Here is a 14932-nt window from a genome sequence, read left to right on the forward strand (position 1 = left end):
CACATTCACGTACAATTTATTGGAAAGCACAGACTCTGCCTAGTAGGCCAACTAGGTTCTGCAAACAGAATTTTAACAAAAGAAGATTAATCTAATATAGATCTTATAAATATCTGAACACCCAAATTAATTTTCATTCACAGAGTGGAGTCATTGCAATATTTAATATGGAAATATGTTTTCTCCTTTTTGCACATACAACTATTCAGAGACTGAGACTGAGTTAGGTTGAAAATTTCGAATATCATTCTGCACTAAACTAAAATATCTTTCTTCTATGATTGTCAGCGATTTGAAAATGAATTCCTATGAAAGTAAAATAAACTGTCATTATTTAACTTCGCTCTTTGGTAATAATCCAAATACAAAGTATTCTCATCCGAAAGGCAAAAGTTGTTTTCCTGTGGGTAAATTTTAACTGGGATTATACTTTTCATCTCATTGTAATTTTGATATTACAAGAACCCCCTAAAAGTAATTTAATGAAATTATCATTCACACTTCACAATAGTTTGGAATATTTAGTAGTCTACTTCTAAATGCCAGTTAATTATTTTGTAAGAGTTTTGTTAGAAGCGATTTCCACTTAACGAAAACTCACGTACTTCGTTTAGACTAACAGCGGAATGCTTACTGCAAAGGTCAAACAAACTACTTCAGTTATTATGGAATATTGGTCTGCCATTAGGAACCAACAAAAATATTTCTGCTAAGTGTAATAGCTATGGAGTCGATGCAATGGCTATCTCCAGCACGAGAGTTTCCCTATTACAGAATTACTATAATAGAATGAGTGATTCTTCTTTGTTCCGCATGTTCCTAATGAGCTTGGTAATGACTAATGGTAGATTAATATCTTCTCATAATTGAAATGCTTAATCAACATGACTTGCAAATTATTGACTCCGTGTTTTACGTAGATCAGTGTATGGAGATGCTAATTCGGCCAGCTATTAGTTGGTCCCTTCCATTTAAAATTAACTTAATGTCATCGCGTTAAATAGACATAACCTTACGTGACATTTTAACGACGAGCAAGATCGTCTATAGTTTAACTGCTTCTACATTCATGTTATCATGTCAGTAGCGATTATTATTATAATCGCAAATATTGTAATCGAAATATTATAAGATAATTTCGAATGATGGAGAAAAACTGTGGTAACAAATTATCTTAATTCGAGGAAATTATGAAAGTGATATTTTACATAAATAATATCTCAACGATTTTAATAATATCTCTAATATCTCCAGAATTAAGTTCAGAATGCATGCACTGAAGTTAAACTATAACAGACTCTTCCTCACATTGTCTATATTGAGCACCTTCTGACGTGTTTTCCATATGATCGAATGTTGCTTCAATGGATTCTAATTTCTCAGTAATGCGTCGTCACAATTAAAAGCCATTTGCGAGAATGATACAGAGTGAAACAGAATTTTCTTTCTATATCCGTAATAAAATCTATTGTATCCTTATAACGAAGCATGTGGTAGATAATCCATGTTAATAAACGTTAATGAACGTTTTAAGCGGATGCTTAAATGAATAATACTGCATCATTTAAGGACACGTACACGCACAATGTTCAGATAGGCTTCATTATTCAGACCTTGCTTTACTGGTATTGATGTTCCTACAAAATGATAGGGAAACATCCAAGTCTATCTCTCCAGTACCATCGTCTTACATTTTTCTATCCAACAACGATAAGTCTGTGGTTTCATGATGTTGGTTTTGTCGTCATCATTCCGTGGGTTCATTTCTTTTTCTTCTGATGTGCAGCCCTTCTTCGCTTCGTTGTTCGGCATGCAATACCCTCAATGATGTCTGCGTTATACTCCATTCGGAGCAATGCTCGAATCATGGTGTTTTTTTTTTTCCAGATGCACTAACTAATTTTATTATTCACCCCTTTTTACCAGTTACAGCGATTTATGAGCATTACGTGTCCATAGAACGTTTATTGGGCATAAGCTGCTTTTCTTACTATGCCTTCACTTAATGTCCGTAGCTCAGTTGATTTCGACAGTGAAATTTTGTTGGAAAGATCTGGTTTAAATTTCCATCTAGGATGAGAAAAACCTTTATCAGGGTGTTTTAGCCGAAGGTGAGTTTGCAGGTCGCAAACGGACGCAGCAGGATTTTCTTCGAGGAAACCGGATTTTTCATGGTGCAAAGCAGACACCCGAATTAACACACACACACACACACACACACACACACACACACACACACACACACACACACACACACACACACACACACACACACACACACACGAAAATGAACAACATAACACATAAATGTTAAAACCTAACCTGACTTAATGTTTTCTGCTGGTCACTCCACGAAACATTGTTTCGACCATACATGTTAGAAATAACAAATGAGCTTCTGTCACGTATGCCGCATGCTGTCATTCAAGTAGAAAGTCATTTCATTCAAGATTTTTGTACATTATGATACATATCTGATCGTAAAATGCCTGTAGGAATTAATCTGTTGATTATTTTCAGCAGATGCCGTCTTGTATTTAGTTCTATTTCAAATTTAATCGAAATCAAGTGATCCATGAAAACAGTAGAGTTATGGATCGCTTAACGTGAATCTCATTCTCCTTCCAATGCAAATACTCTCCACTTTATTCTGATTACGCTGAATTTTAAAGCATCTTTTGCAACGTAATACACAATGATACTCTGAGTGTGATAAATATCTATAGTGGTTTGAAAGCGGATATGTTTGTGAAAGAGAAAGAGAATAGTATTATTATTAATTTTATTGTAATATCACCTATTTGGTTAGCTGGTAATTATTAAATACCTTTATTGAATAGAAGTGACATATCAATAGCATTCAACAAAGAAACGGATTTACAGCTAATCGAAGGATCTTTTCTTAACGACTTCTTTAAGAAGATTAACTAGTGAGTATTTAAATAATTTCTCAATTTTGTTAAATATAAAATGTGAAACTTATCTTGAATTTGAATAAAAACAACATATGCCATTGATTACGTAATGTAATGCGTGTCTTGAAACGACTCGTGAAATTTGCTTATCTTCGAGAATCCTAATGATATATTCTATCTAATGTATTATTGCAATAATTTCTCCAAAGCGAAGCCTTACAGCGCATGCGTGGCACACTGGTGGACGACAGGAAAGCGAAAAAAAGTGTGTACCGTTTTCGCAATGCCGATCACATAAATAGCAATTTAACTTCATCATCAACTAGAGATAATTCCTGAACTCATTTCCTAATAGATGGTTATCATAATTTACTGCTTAATGGTTGCAGAATGATTTATCTTTCACTTAGCATTCGATTTGTTCAAATCAACTTCTTTTTTGATTTAAGTGAAATTAAAGATTGGAATGTGATAAGATACCAGAAGCTCGTTGATATCTTATTAGAAAAATGTATTGATGAAACGATATTACGTGTCGTAGTCTAGTCTGGCTGATTTACAAAAATCTTTTGTACTGAATTCTGGTTTACAAATAGAAAAAATTAATCCATTACTAGCAGAATGACTAAAACATTAATCAGTAGGTAAACGACATTTTTGGAAACACCTCCAATTAAATATTGTTCAACCTCTTTGTAACTCTATTTATCATCTTGCAGTTTATTTCCAATAATTCATTAATAATATTACTTAAAACCTATGGGTTATTTAACTGATAAAATGTGAATTTGCATTGTTCTGTGTAGGTTTTCTAACAATTCTAGTTTGGGTCATCTTATCAGCTAGGTCGCAGTCACGGCATATCTCAATTTGTTACGAAGCATAGTTCTAATGTTCCGGACTCTTACCGTTTCCAAATATAGAAACCCATTCCAGGAAGCTGTTATACAATATATAATGAGTGACACGAAGATAAACTTAACCATCTAGCGTTTTACTTCCTAAGACTTATGTTGCAATATTATCTGGCTTCTTCTGAGGAAAAATATTACTTTCGTTTTAGTTGCAGTCATGGCATAACTTAACTGCTTACAAAGCATAGTTCTAATGTTCCGGATTCTTACCGTTTGTAAGTATAGAAATAAATCCATTCCAGGAAGGTGTTATACGGTATATAATGAGAAGAGCCGAAGAACCATGAAGATATAAACTTAACCATCTGGCTCCTTACTTTATAAGGCCAATATTGCCATATTATCTGGGGTCTTCTGAGGAATAAAATTACTTTTATTTTAGTAACTAATTGTTACTGCAATTCTAGAACTTAATTATTATTCCGTAATGGCTTTTACAAGAGTGAATTGAAGAGCTGTCAGTAGTTTTCCAGTTTGTAAATTTTCCATATAGTCCTCCTTTCAGAGACTGATGGAGAAATTTGTGTGTGTGTGTGTGTGTGTGTGTGTGTGTGTGTGTGTGTGTGTGTGTGTGTGTGTGTGTGTGTGTGTGTGTGTGTGTGTGTGTGTGTGTGTGTGTGTGTGTGTGTGTGTGTGTGTGTGTGTGTGTGTGTGTGTGTGTGTGTGTGTGTGTGTGTGTGTGTTTCTCCAGGTTCCTTCCTTCCTTGCATCAACTGTAGTAAAAGAAAAGTCAACGCTTAGTACATAAAACAGCGAAAATAATAATTCATTGAATAATTAATAACAGAACTAGCAGAATATCTCTTTTTATTTCCTTCTTATAATCACAAATAGCGTAAAAAACTTCAACCACATAACATATGAATCCTATCCCTTTCCTAAAATGTGTGAAACAAAATAAATCAACAAAAAAGTCATATAATATTAGGGTTAATGGGGGAAACTTCTATAAAGAAAGTATGAAAGAAAAAAATAGCCAAAGAGATTTTTCATAAAAGGAAAAACAGCAAAATGTTATATACGCTGTTACTAATTTAAGAAAAACCAGAAGCAATAACTTCTTCACTTAACAATTAGAATGAAAAATTAATTCATCGCATTAGCTTAAGAGCGGACTTAATTCAGCATGTGAAAGAATTGGAGATCGCTGGCGATAAACAAGATTTCATATAACAATTGAAGGCCACTGCTGCATCTCATTCATGAGAACAGGGAAGCAAATGATCCGAGTCGAACTCCGTCTCTCTTGAGATAAACTGATGGCACCATTATCGACAATGTACATCCTTTCTCTCCTTAGGAACTGCAGCGATAACAGTATGGGTTATACCAGTTTTATTGCCTCTATCTCAAAAACGAACTACTGTCTATAACAAGGGATTCCAGTTAATTTTATTTACAGTCCAAAAATAAGTAATATAAATACAATACTTAAATAAAAAAATATATTAACTTATTGTGTTGTGGGAGGTTAGTAACATTAAATCAATGAAACATTAAGTTGATTCATTTCCGTACATTTTTTATTTAATTTTGACGACAGTATTTATGCATTGTAAATTTCATTATTAGCGTATGATAAAATTACACCTCAATTCTCAAATCTAATTTTTTTTTCTAAAAGATGAATGGAGAATATTAATTTCTCCTTTTATAGCATATATTGTTATTTTTTGTAGATTAAAACAACTTTTTTTCTTAGCAACAATCGATACTTGTTTTATTTTATTTTATTTCTAATACTAATATCACCCAAACGTTTTATTTGGAAACTTGCGCTACTATTATGGTATCATAATAACTGATAATAGTTTATTAGGTATGTACCAAACTGTTATGTAATATTTGTTAATAATATTAGTTAAAATAAATAATAGTTTATTATAACAAACTCATTAACCTGTAATATTACAGATTCCTGATTGGTATCGCTTTTCGATAAAAATCATACAACCACTGAGACCAAACATTGATCTTTATTCTCTCAGTCCATTTAGGACATCCAGTATTCAGGAAAGTAATCACACTTAGCGATGAAAATGATCTGGTGCATTTTCTCAAATGTTGTTTTTCAATGTTCAAAACTGAGGCGGTAAATTCGTTTGCCGAACTTATTTAAATGCATAATAAACCTCTCTTAAACATCATTTCTCAAAACGAAGAGACCTGCAAACCGATCATTCACTGAGTTATCTTCAGACATAAATTTTAAGACTAATATGACGAAAGCTACTAAACGATCTTTTCTGCGGTAGGATATTCTTTAATATCCTACCGCATCGCAATCGATATTTATACTTAAAACTTTCCTTTGACTGTTTTATCAGGTGATAAGAATTCCTTGTGGATAATGCCTTGAATATCAAGAAAACAGATATTTTATTAACCGATACTTTATATGCTTTCTCAATTTTTTGTCAGATATCTAACAGTAAGATCACATAACATGTTCGTTTAGAAGGATAATAAAATTAACCCTGGACTACTCATCCTTTTTTGAACATCTGTCCACGAGCCAAGGTTCGTGGACAGATCTGACATCTAGCTTGCTCCTTCACGTTTAGTTCTGCAGGTCCCTCAGCCTGAGCAGGATCAGCATTGGTGTCTTCATCGCCTTGAATGTTCAAAACTTTCTTTATGATATTCGTAAGTTCTCTAGACAGTGGCTGAGTTAGTCGCATGTGTGGTGTCACAAGATTCAAGTCCAAATTCTTCAAGTATTGGCGCCTATTCATCTCTTTCTTAGTTACTGACTGGAGAATTATCTGCGAGTTGATCCAGCATCCCTTCAAAATAGTGCATTGGCCATCTTCTGGTTTTGCGGCTTGTTGTGTAGTTGTGATCTATCTGGTCGAAACTGTCTACACCACCTTTTGTGTTTTTATAAAAAAAAGTATAACTCCTGCTTTCTTAGAGACCTCATCAACTTTCTTGTCACTGTGCATTGTTGATAGCATGAGCACAGACTTCCCTTTCTTTGAGCAAAATGATCCTAATGTCTTTTCTCGGTCAAAACCGAACAGCGAAAACAGCACTTCTTTCTTATTATTACGCTGAAATAAGCAGGAATTTCTGGTTTGTTCTTCCTAAGTGTACCTACTATGGTAAGGTCATGATCTTTGCGCATCGTTTCTGCTAGAGAAATAGAAGGAAACTAGTTATCCATGGTTATGTTTCTACGATCCCTACGATCTTTGTCATTGAAACGAAGACATTTTATCAAAAATCGGAATCGCACTTCGCTTATAAAGGCACGATAAATTGATGCATCAAAAGGAGACCACATTTCTTTTGTATTTAGATGGTTGTCTTTTTTGTTGACCGGAAATATATAAAATGTTCGATTAGGCTTCTAGGGTTCTAATTTCATTGTTGAACCTGTGAACTTTGTATCTGCAGTATATGACACTTTCTGATGAGAAATTTCCTCGTTAGTATGTTTCACAATCATATCAATCATTTCCTTTTTAGAGAAAACTTCCCAGGCCTCAGTCTCATTTTTCACTTTTTTTTTGCTTCAACCTGTGCACCAGGAATTCTCAAAACTATGTTACGAGAAGGCGTTCTGGTTGCTGGTGGTGGATTAGAAGACCACTTGTAGCCATTCTTACCTTTTATTACAGTACCAGAATCGCGAACAATGTCATCTTCACCTTCTGAAGTACTTTGTTCAGATGCATAATCAGGATCACACTCAACATGGCCTTCTTCATCATGTTCATTATTGTCACTATCGTATTCAATTTTATAATCAGGTTTCGTTCAAAGCAGTATTAATGAAATCTTCAAAACGTTCATCATTGACATTCATAGAAACAGCCGTGGTGCTTAACACAAATTTAACACACACTAATGCTCACCGGGGTATGCTATCATCCCAACAGTCTTACAGAATGACACGTACTTCATGAACTACACTCACTCATTGACTGATGTGGAGAATGATTGTTGGTTAGAGCAGTGGTCTCCAAAATTTTTTTGATCGAGTACCCCCCAAGACAGAAAAAAAAATAGCGCGTATCCCCAATTGATTGAGCAAAAATCTATTGTAATAAGTACTATAAAGAGAAAATATGCCTTGTATCATCACATAATAATTAAAAAACCTAGATGTGTTTACACATTGTTTTTATTATTAACAGCTTATAAATATATTTATTACTTATAATATTTAATGTGAACAATGGCCTTGCATTTCTTTCATAAGTTCTTGAAATTCTGGTTTGATGGCTTCTGACACTGCGATACGAAGGTCTGGTTCCAAGTTTAATTTATTTCGATATTTGGTTTTAATACCTGTCATTGCAGAAAATAATATCTCACATAAATAAGTAGAACCAAACGGTAGGAGTGCATCATTTGCTGTGTTTACTAAATTGCTATACTCGGACTTCAGTCCCATCCACCAATTGTGAAGAGATTTCTGTTGAAATTCGTTTTTTTTTTTCAAAGTTGTATTGTGTCTAATGTCAAGATTTACTCCCTAGTTTTAAAAAAACATGACAGCTTTGCCACGGATAATTACGTGTGCAAAGTCGCCCAATGTGCGCTATTCGCAAATTTAAGTTTACAGGATCTTTATAATTTCTTTGTCTATATTAGATATATGTTTAATTGATGAAAGAAAGTAATATTCTTTATCTTTAATTAATTACTTAGTTTTTTCCTATCAATATAAAACTTTTTTGACGTACCCCCTGGGGTACGTGTACCACACTTTGGAGACCACTGGGTTAAAGTATACCTGGGTGGGGGAAGCGCTGTGCACATCCACGACTAATGTGTAGAAGAAAATGGAGTTACCTGGAGTAACGCATCATCCCGGGGAGCATTGCAGGATTAAATTTTACTGTGCATTGTGAAACTGCTAAGGGAGAACATCAGAGAGCAAACGTCCAGACAAATGATAAACCAACAATGAATTAGAAAATTTCTGAAAAGAAAAAAGCAAAACAAAACACGACAGTCGTTGTATTAAGGTTATAATCAGGTTGTATTTCATTTACACAGTAAATGAAATACAACCTAATTATGAATTATATAATAGTTTAGTGATTCATAAATTTATTGCAACGAAAATTAGTCAAATAACTGAATATACTGCGCATTCGCAATGCTTAGATGACTCTAAGGCGATGACGATGATGATGTACAATAACTAGCATATTTCTGAATATCCATGTATGATAATAACCTCAATTAATGAATATATTATCAATTATTTCAGTTATCCTAGTTAATTCACTATTATTATTATTATTATTATTATTATTATTATTATTATTATTATTATTATTATTAAGAGAGACCTCCAGGGAGTCAGGGACTCATCGAGGGAGGCCACATGCTTCACGTACCAGTTGTGATAGTTGTTCTTAAATTTATTCGCACTGCTTGCACATACAACATCGAATGGCAATCCATTCCAATTACCACATGAGAGAAAAATCTAGATCTCATCCACTTCTTAGTGACATTCATTCTCAGCTTTCAGTGATGCCCTCTTATCCTTTCCCCATCTTCCATAAAATAAAAAAATCCATCAACTGGAATGCTGAATGACACATTCAGAAGTTTTTAAGTCTCAATCATATCATCCCTCTTTCTCCTGTTTGCGAGCACCTGTAGTCTATAAATTCTCAATCTGTCTTCATAATCAGCATTTAACGCACTCCTTTGTACTTTCTCCAATATATCAGAATCACAACGAAAAGTAGGAGATAAGACCTGTGCAAAATAGTCCAAGAGAGGTCTTATCAAGGCCTTGTAAAGAGGCAAAATGACATCCTTACCTTTACATGTGAAAGTCCATTCCAGCATTGCATTTATCTTTTGAGATGTATTTGCAATCTTTGCTACATGGCCCGCAAACTTCAACTTCCTATCTACTAACATTCCAAGATCCCTAGCCTGATCAGTTGCTTCTAGCATAATCCCACTAATATAATACCACATTGGATATGTAATACGCCAAAGTGCATGACTTTACATTTATTGATATTGAACTAACATCCATTTTCCCTTGCCTAAATCACAGCGATCTGAATACTGCGATTACAACGAGGACACGGGAAGTTATTATTTCTTGCCACTTTATAGAATGTCTCATAGATCTATGTCATCATATCAGCCATATTTCTCGATGTTCTGAATGAGATTTGACATATACCACTGTGGGAGGGCACATTTAACTTAACGGTTATCAGGTTGCTAATGTCACTTTGGAGGATGGACGATTTCAAATGGGAACAAACATCTTTACGACTATTAATATTAAAGTTAGTTTCGATTGTTTAACTTGAGATAAAATATAATTTTTTCTTGTTATTCCAAATGAAATTTAGTCTCCTGAACCACTCAAACGTGATTAAGCATGTCATGTATCCTTGGCACATTTTCGGCAAGGCTTTATTTGATATTTCAGCTGTTAGGTTCATAGAGATTATATTATAGATCACGCTCCCAGCTCTGGACGTAAAAATAAATAAACAACCCTGATAACGAAAAACATGAGCTGTTTTGCTTACTAATATGAATTCGCTAATAGTACTGATAACAGTACAAAGTAAATACCTAATGATCCACTAACAACAAAAAATATTTTTTTCTATTGGCGAGAGAATATGCTCCATGCTTTATTTTGAACAAATGTAACCTGACTGAAAGTATGTATCGAAGTTTACTTCTTCAAATGTAAATTAATTAAAATTAAGTTTAGGTTAAAATTAATAATTTTAAATTAAAACTGACTTTAAAATAAAAAAGCAAATACTTTATCCACAAAAACTTGTAATTTTTTTTTTTTAATTTACATCGCTACATGGAGAAAGAGGCTTGATCGTAAAGCAGGAATGGTGGATCACTGGCAGATGGCTAATACAACTCAGATCACATGCTATCTTTTCCATTATATATGACAACGAATCCTTCTAGAATGGAATAATATGTTGATATAAATGTAAATGAGAGTGGACATGAAATCTATTTTTTCCATTATTGTGTTAAATGAAATTCGACGTTGCGCAAATCCTAGAACTATCATGTTATAGTTTGAATCGTACTGCGAACAAGGATATACTTAGAATGTTTAAATGGTTGCTTCATCGTCCGGTATGACAGTAAAAACGCGCTTATTCAGCAGAACCGTGAAGTAGCTAGTAGAGGTCGTTTAAAATTTAATGATAACTTATCATTAAATAATAAGAGTTGATTTTAAAAACTTAGAAGGTTCAAAGTTCCTGTTATACATAATACGTAATTTGCAGAAAATAGCCCTCGATGATTTTACGAATAACAGTTTTTGCTACTTCTCCTTCATTCGTGTTGATCTGTGTATTCGCGGAGAGAGGATGTACGGCTGTAAAAAAAATTTATCTCGTATACACATTCAATGTTCAGTTTTAATCAGTGGTCTAATTAAGTGTAATCTTTTCTAACAAAATCTGTAGGATATTAGAGTACTGAGGTTGCTTGTGTGTGCATGCGCGCGCGCGCGCGTGTGTGTGTGTGTGTGTGTGTGTGTGTGTGTGTGTGTGTGTGTGTGTGTGTGTGTGTGTGTGTGTGTGTGTTCGCTGAACCAATAACTACTATAATCTTATTCCTATAAATCGAATATTTGTTATAATACAAAGTCTAAATGAGAAATTCTACTTAAATTAATTTCCTCGTTTATTTATATATAACTAACTCCAAAATGGATTCTAAGAAATTAATTTGCAACTCTCATTTTCTGTCTGTTCCATACCGATTTAGGATAAACTCCAAAATTGTTCCACTGCACTTGTCAGCTCAAACAGTTTGCTTCACGGAATCGCTGCCAAGTCACTTTAGCAAAATCAACTTCGCCAGCAGGTGTTTCATTCTCTGTAAATGAACAAAAGAAAATGATGAAATAGGTAATGCAAATTGCTGCAGATAATGAAACACGGATGAAGTCGAACTTGCTGTGTTAAAATCTTAAACTGTTTAAGATTATCGTAAATCCTTAAAGTAGAGTTGCTTTAAGGATTCGATAAAGGTATTGAAGGAGAGTGTGTGAAAACTTAACTATACTGTCCGAATAAGGTGTAGTTTAAAAAATAATAATACAATAAACATATTAAAGTGGTGTTGCTAACATAAAAGTAAATATTAATATTTTTGTTCTTTTCTTTGCAGCAAATGAACAGAAAAGATGAAGTTCTACGATAGAAACACTTGTCGATTTTGATTTAATAATTTATGATTCTATTGAATCATAAATGAGTATATTAAATTTTATGTTATTACGTATTACCGATATTTTTAATTTTTTTCTGAAATTTAGCACTGAAATGTGTGCCAAAACTCATTATAAAAATGCAACATTTATATTACACTGATAATGTCATTCTTATCAGCTTAATCCTAATTAAATTAGGATTAAGATTAATATTCATCTTTCAATCAGTGTCATATCTTGCACCGAAGAGACTCGAATTCCTTTAAAATCACGGCCGAAGCAACCAATACCATTATAAAAGCAACGCATTTTGTCTGCTAATTGTTTGTGTTCTTTTGAATGGTGCCCTTGTTTTCTGGAATGAAATACTTGAGTTCCTCGGAAGAGAAACCCTGCCACCAACGAGACCAAATAACTATTTGAAAAGCCTAAAGGATATTTCAATTTTAGATAGGATTCTAATCAATCAAAAGTCATTGTCATTGCCGGCTGCGCTGTATATTTATATAAACAACAGTCCAATGAATGCAGAAGAAACGCGACTCAAGAGGAAATTCCGCTTGTAAAAGTCTTCAGAAGAAGACGAATAGTTTTTGAATTGTTTGATATATGCTCGGAATGAAAATATTAGGAATATTTTGGGTACAAAATTTGTGCTCATTCAGAGATATTAACTGCGGTAAGTATAACCATCATTTTTGCGAGAAAGAAGATAAAACTAAATTTAACTAGATAACCCGTTTAGCTATATTACCCATATTTCAAATATAGCGCAGAAACAGGAAATGTGATTCCTCTTCAGCATTTATCAAAATTATTAAGTATAAATAGCTAACCAGTATTATAGGAGAGAGAGAGCGACAGCGAGAGAGAGAGAGAGAGAGAGAGAGAATATATTTTCTTATTGTGAAACACTAAAATTCAGTATTTCATTGTAAACAGCATATTTTCTTTTAGACGGTATTCTCAATATTTAAAAAATATAGTTTTGGCTACCTATAACGGTGATAATGTTTATAATGCATTTTATACGAGCTTGACAAAAAATTTTTATCCTAATTCTAACTAATATTATTGGAATGTGTGTATGTGCATGCAAGAGACGATTTTCATGTATTAGCTGATTGAAATCCATAGTTGCTTCGAGAAATTACCTAAACAAAAAACCTATGGAGCACTGTGTAGAGTAACACAGTGATAGAGGGTATCGTTCTTTATTTTTTGTTTTGCAGCTTTTTTATGTTTACGCCTTCAGTGTGTGTGTGTGTGTGTGTGTTTCAGTACCCAGATTTGAATTGAATTTTATACTAGATGTGTTTTGGAATACAACATTACCTGCATAAAGCAAAGAGATGAGTTCGACATCTCCAATTATAATATCAGGCCTAATGCTACTTTCTTTAAAGTGATCCATATAGATGATGAATAAGAGAGGAAGTAATGTTCATCCTTATCTTATCCCTGATTTTACATCAAACCATCTTCCTGTATTTCCTTCAATTCTAACTAACTTAAATATAGACCGTGTATTGCTCTGTATAATGTTCCATTCACCCCATGTAATTGTATTGTTTTGAAAAGCTTTTCTCTCGATACCGTATCATATGCATTTTCCAGATCTACAGAACTTAAGTACAGATCCTTGTCATATTCCCACAATATTGTCTTAAAGTGAAAATCTGACCTTGACAACCTCTATTTGGCCTGAGCCCAGCATATTTCATCTCCAAATTTCTCTAACAATCTTTCTCAACCACTTTTCAAGAAAGTTTGCGTAAATCTTACCTAAAACGCTCAGCAGAGAAATTCCCATGTAATTCTGCTTTCAGTTTTCCTATTTAATAGATGGGTACTATTAGAGCTCTACTCCAATCATTTGGGGGATCCAACTAGACGCACTGAAATATGCAGTGTAGCCATTGCAAACTTTTTATACCACCATAGATAAGCATTCTTGTCGAATATCATCTGCTCCAGTTGCCTGTCCACATTTCAAGTTTTTGACGTCTTTTTCTATCTCAAGTATTGCTATATACCCCTCTTTGCATTCCTCTTGAAAAAAATCCAATACGGTTCTCTCACTGCTCGGTTCGTTTAACAGTCTCTACTCCAGTAAATACTGTTAAACTAATTACCCCATACATCTAGGATATTCTTATCTTTAGTTTTCATGTTACCTTTATCATCTTTAATTCCTTTTACAGTACTCTTTCCTCCAATTCTAAGCTTCTTCAATAACATCCAGAACATTTTGCCACCTTTCTGATATCAATTTTCCATACTCTTACCAAAGTCTTCCCATGACTTGTTTGGCAACTTTTACACATAGCTTAGCTCGCTTACATTTTTATCTGTATTCGTTTAGGACATATACCGACTTATTTGTAAGGAACTTTTGGTATGCTTTCTTCTTTTCCAGGACTGATTCTTTAACTTCTTATGTCCACCTTTGTGTTCTTATTTCTCTATCCTTGCTCTGTTTGTGTATTCATAATATTTTTTTTTGCCTAATATATTCTTTATAACTACATTATCATTAACAATTTTTATTATCACCTAATGTTTTCATTACTTGTTAATTTTAATTAATAGTAATAAAAAATCACTATTATTATTCTTACTATTTTAGTCCACTTTTTAACAATTTATTTACTTGATTACTATTATTGTTCGTATTATGCATATCAATCGAAAAATCTTATTTTTATCATATGCGTACAAAACAGAAGTTGTGATTGTTATATTGTAAATAATATTGATGTTAACACTTCAACATCAATATTAAAACTTTGAAATATATATATATATATATATTTTTTTTTTTTTTCAAAATATATACTTTGAAATATATATATGTGCATATACTACTGCGATCATTATTGCTAATAATAATACGTGAATTG

The sequence above is a fragment of the Typopeltis vanoorti genome, chromosome 16, assembly GCF_054136105.1.
Source record: "Typopeltis vanoorti isolate ZY-2024b chromosome 16, IOZ_Tvanoo_1.0, whole genome shotgun sequence".
Taxonomy (NCBI): Eukaryota; Metazoa; Arthropoda; class Arachnida; order Uropygi; family Thelyphonidae; genus Typopeltis; species Typopeltis vanoorti.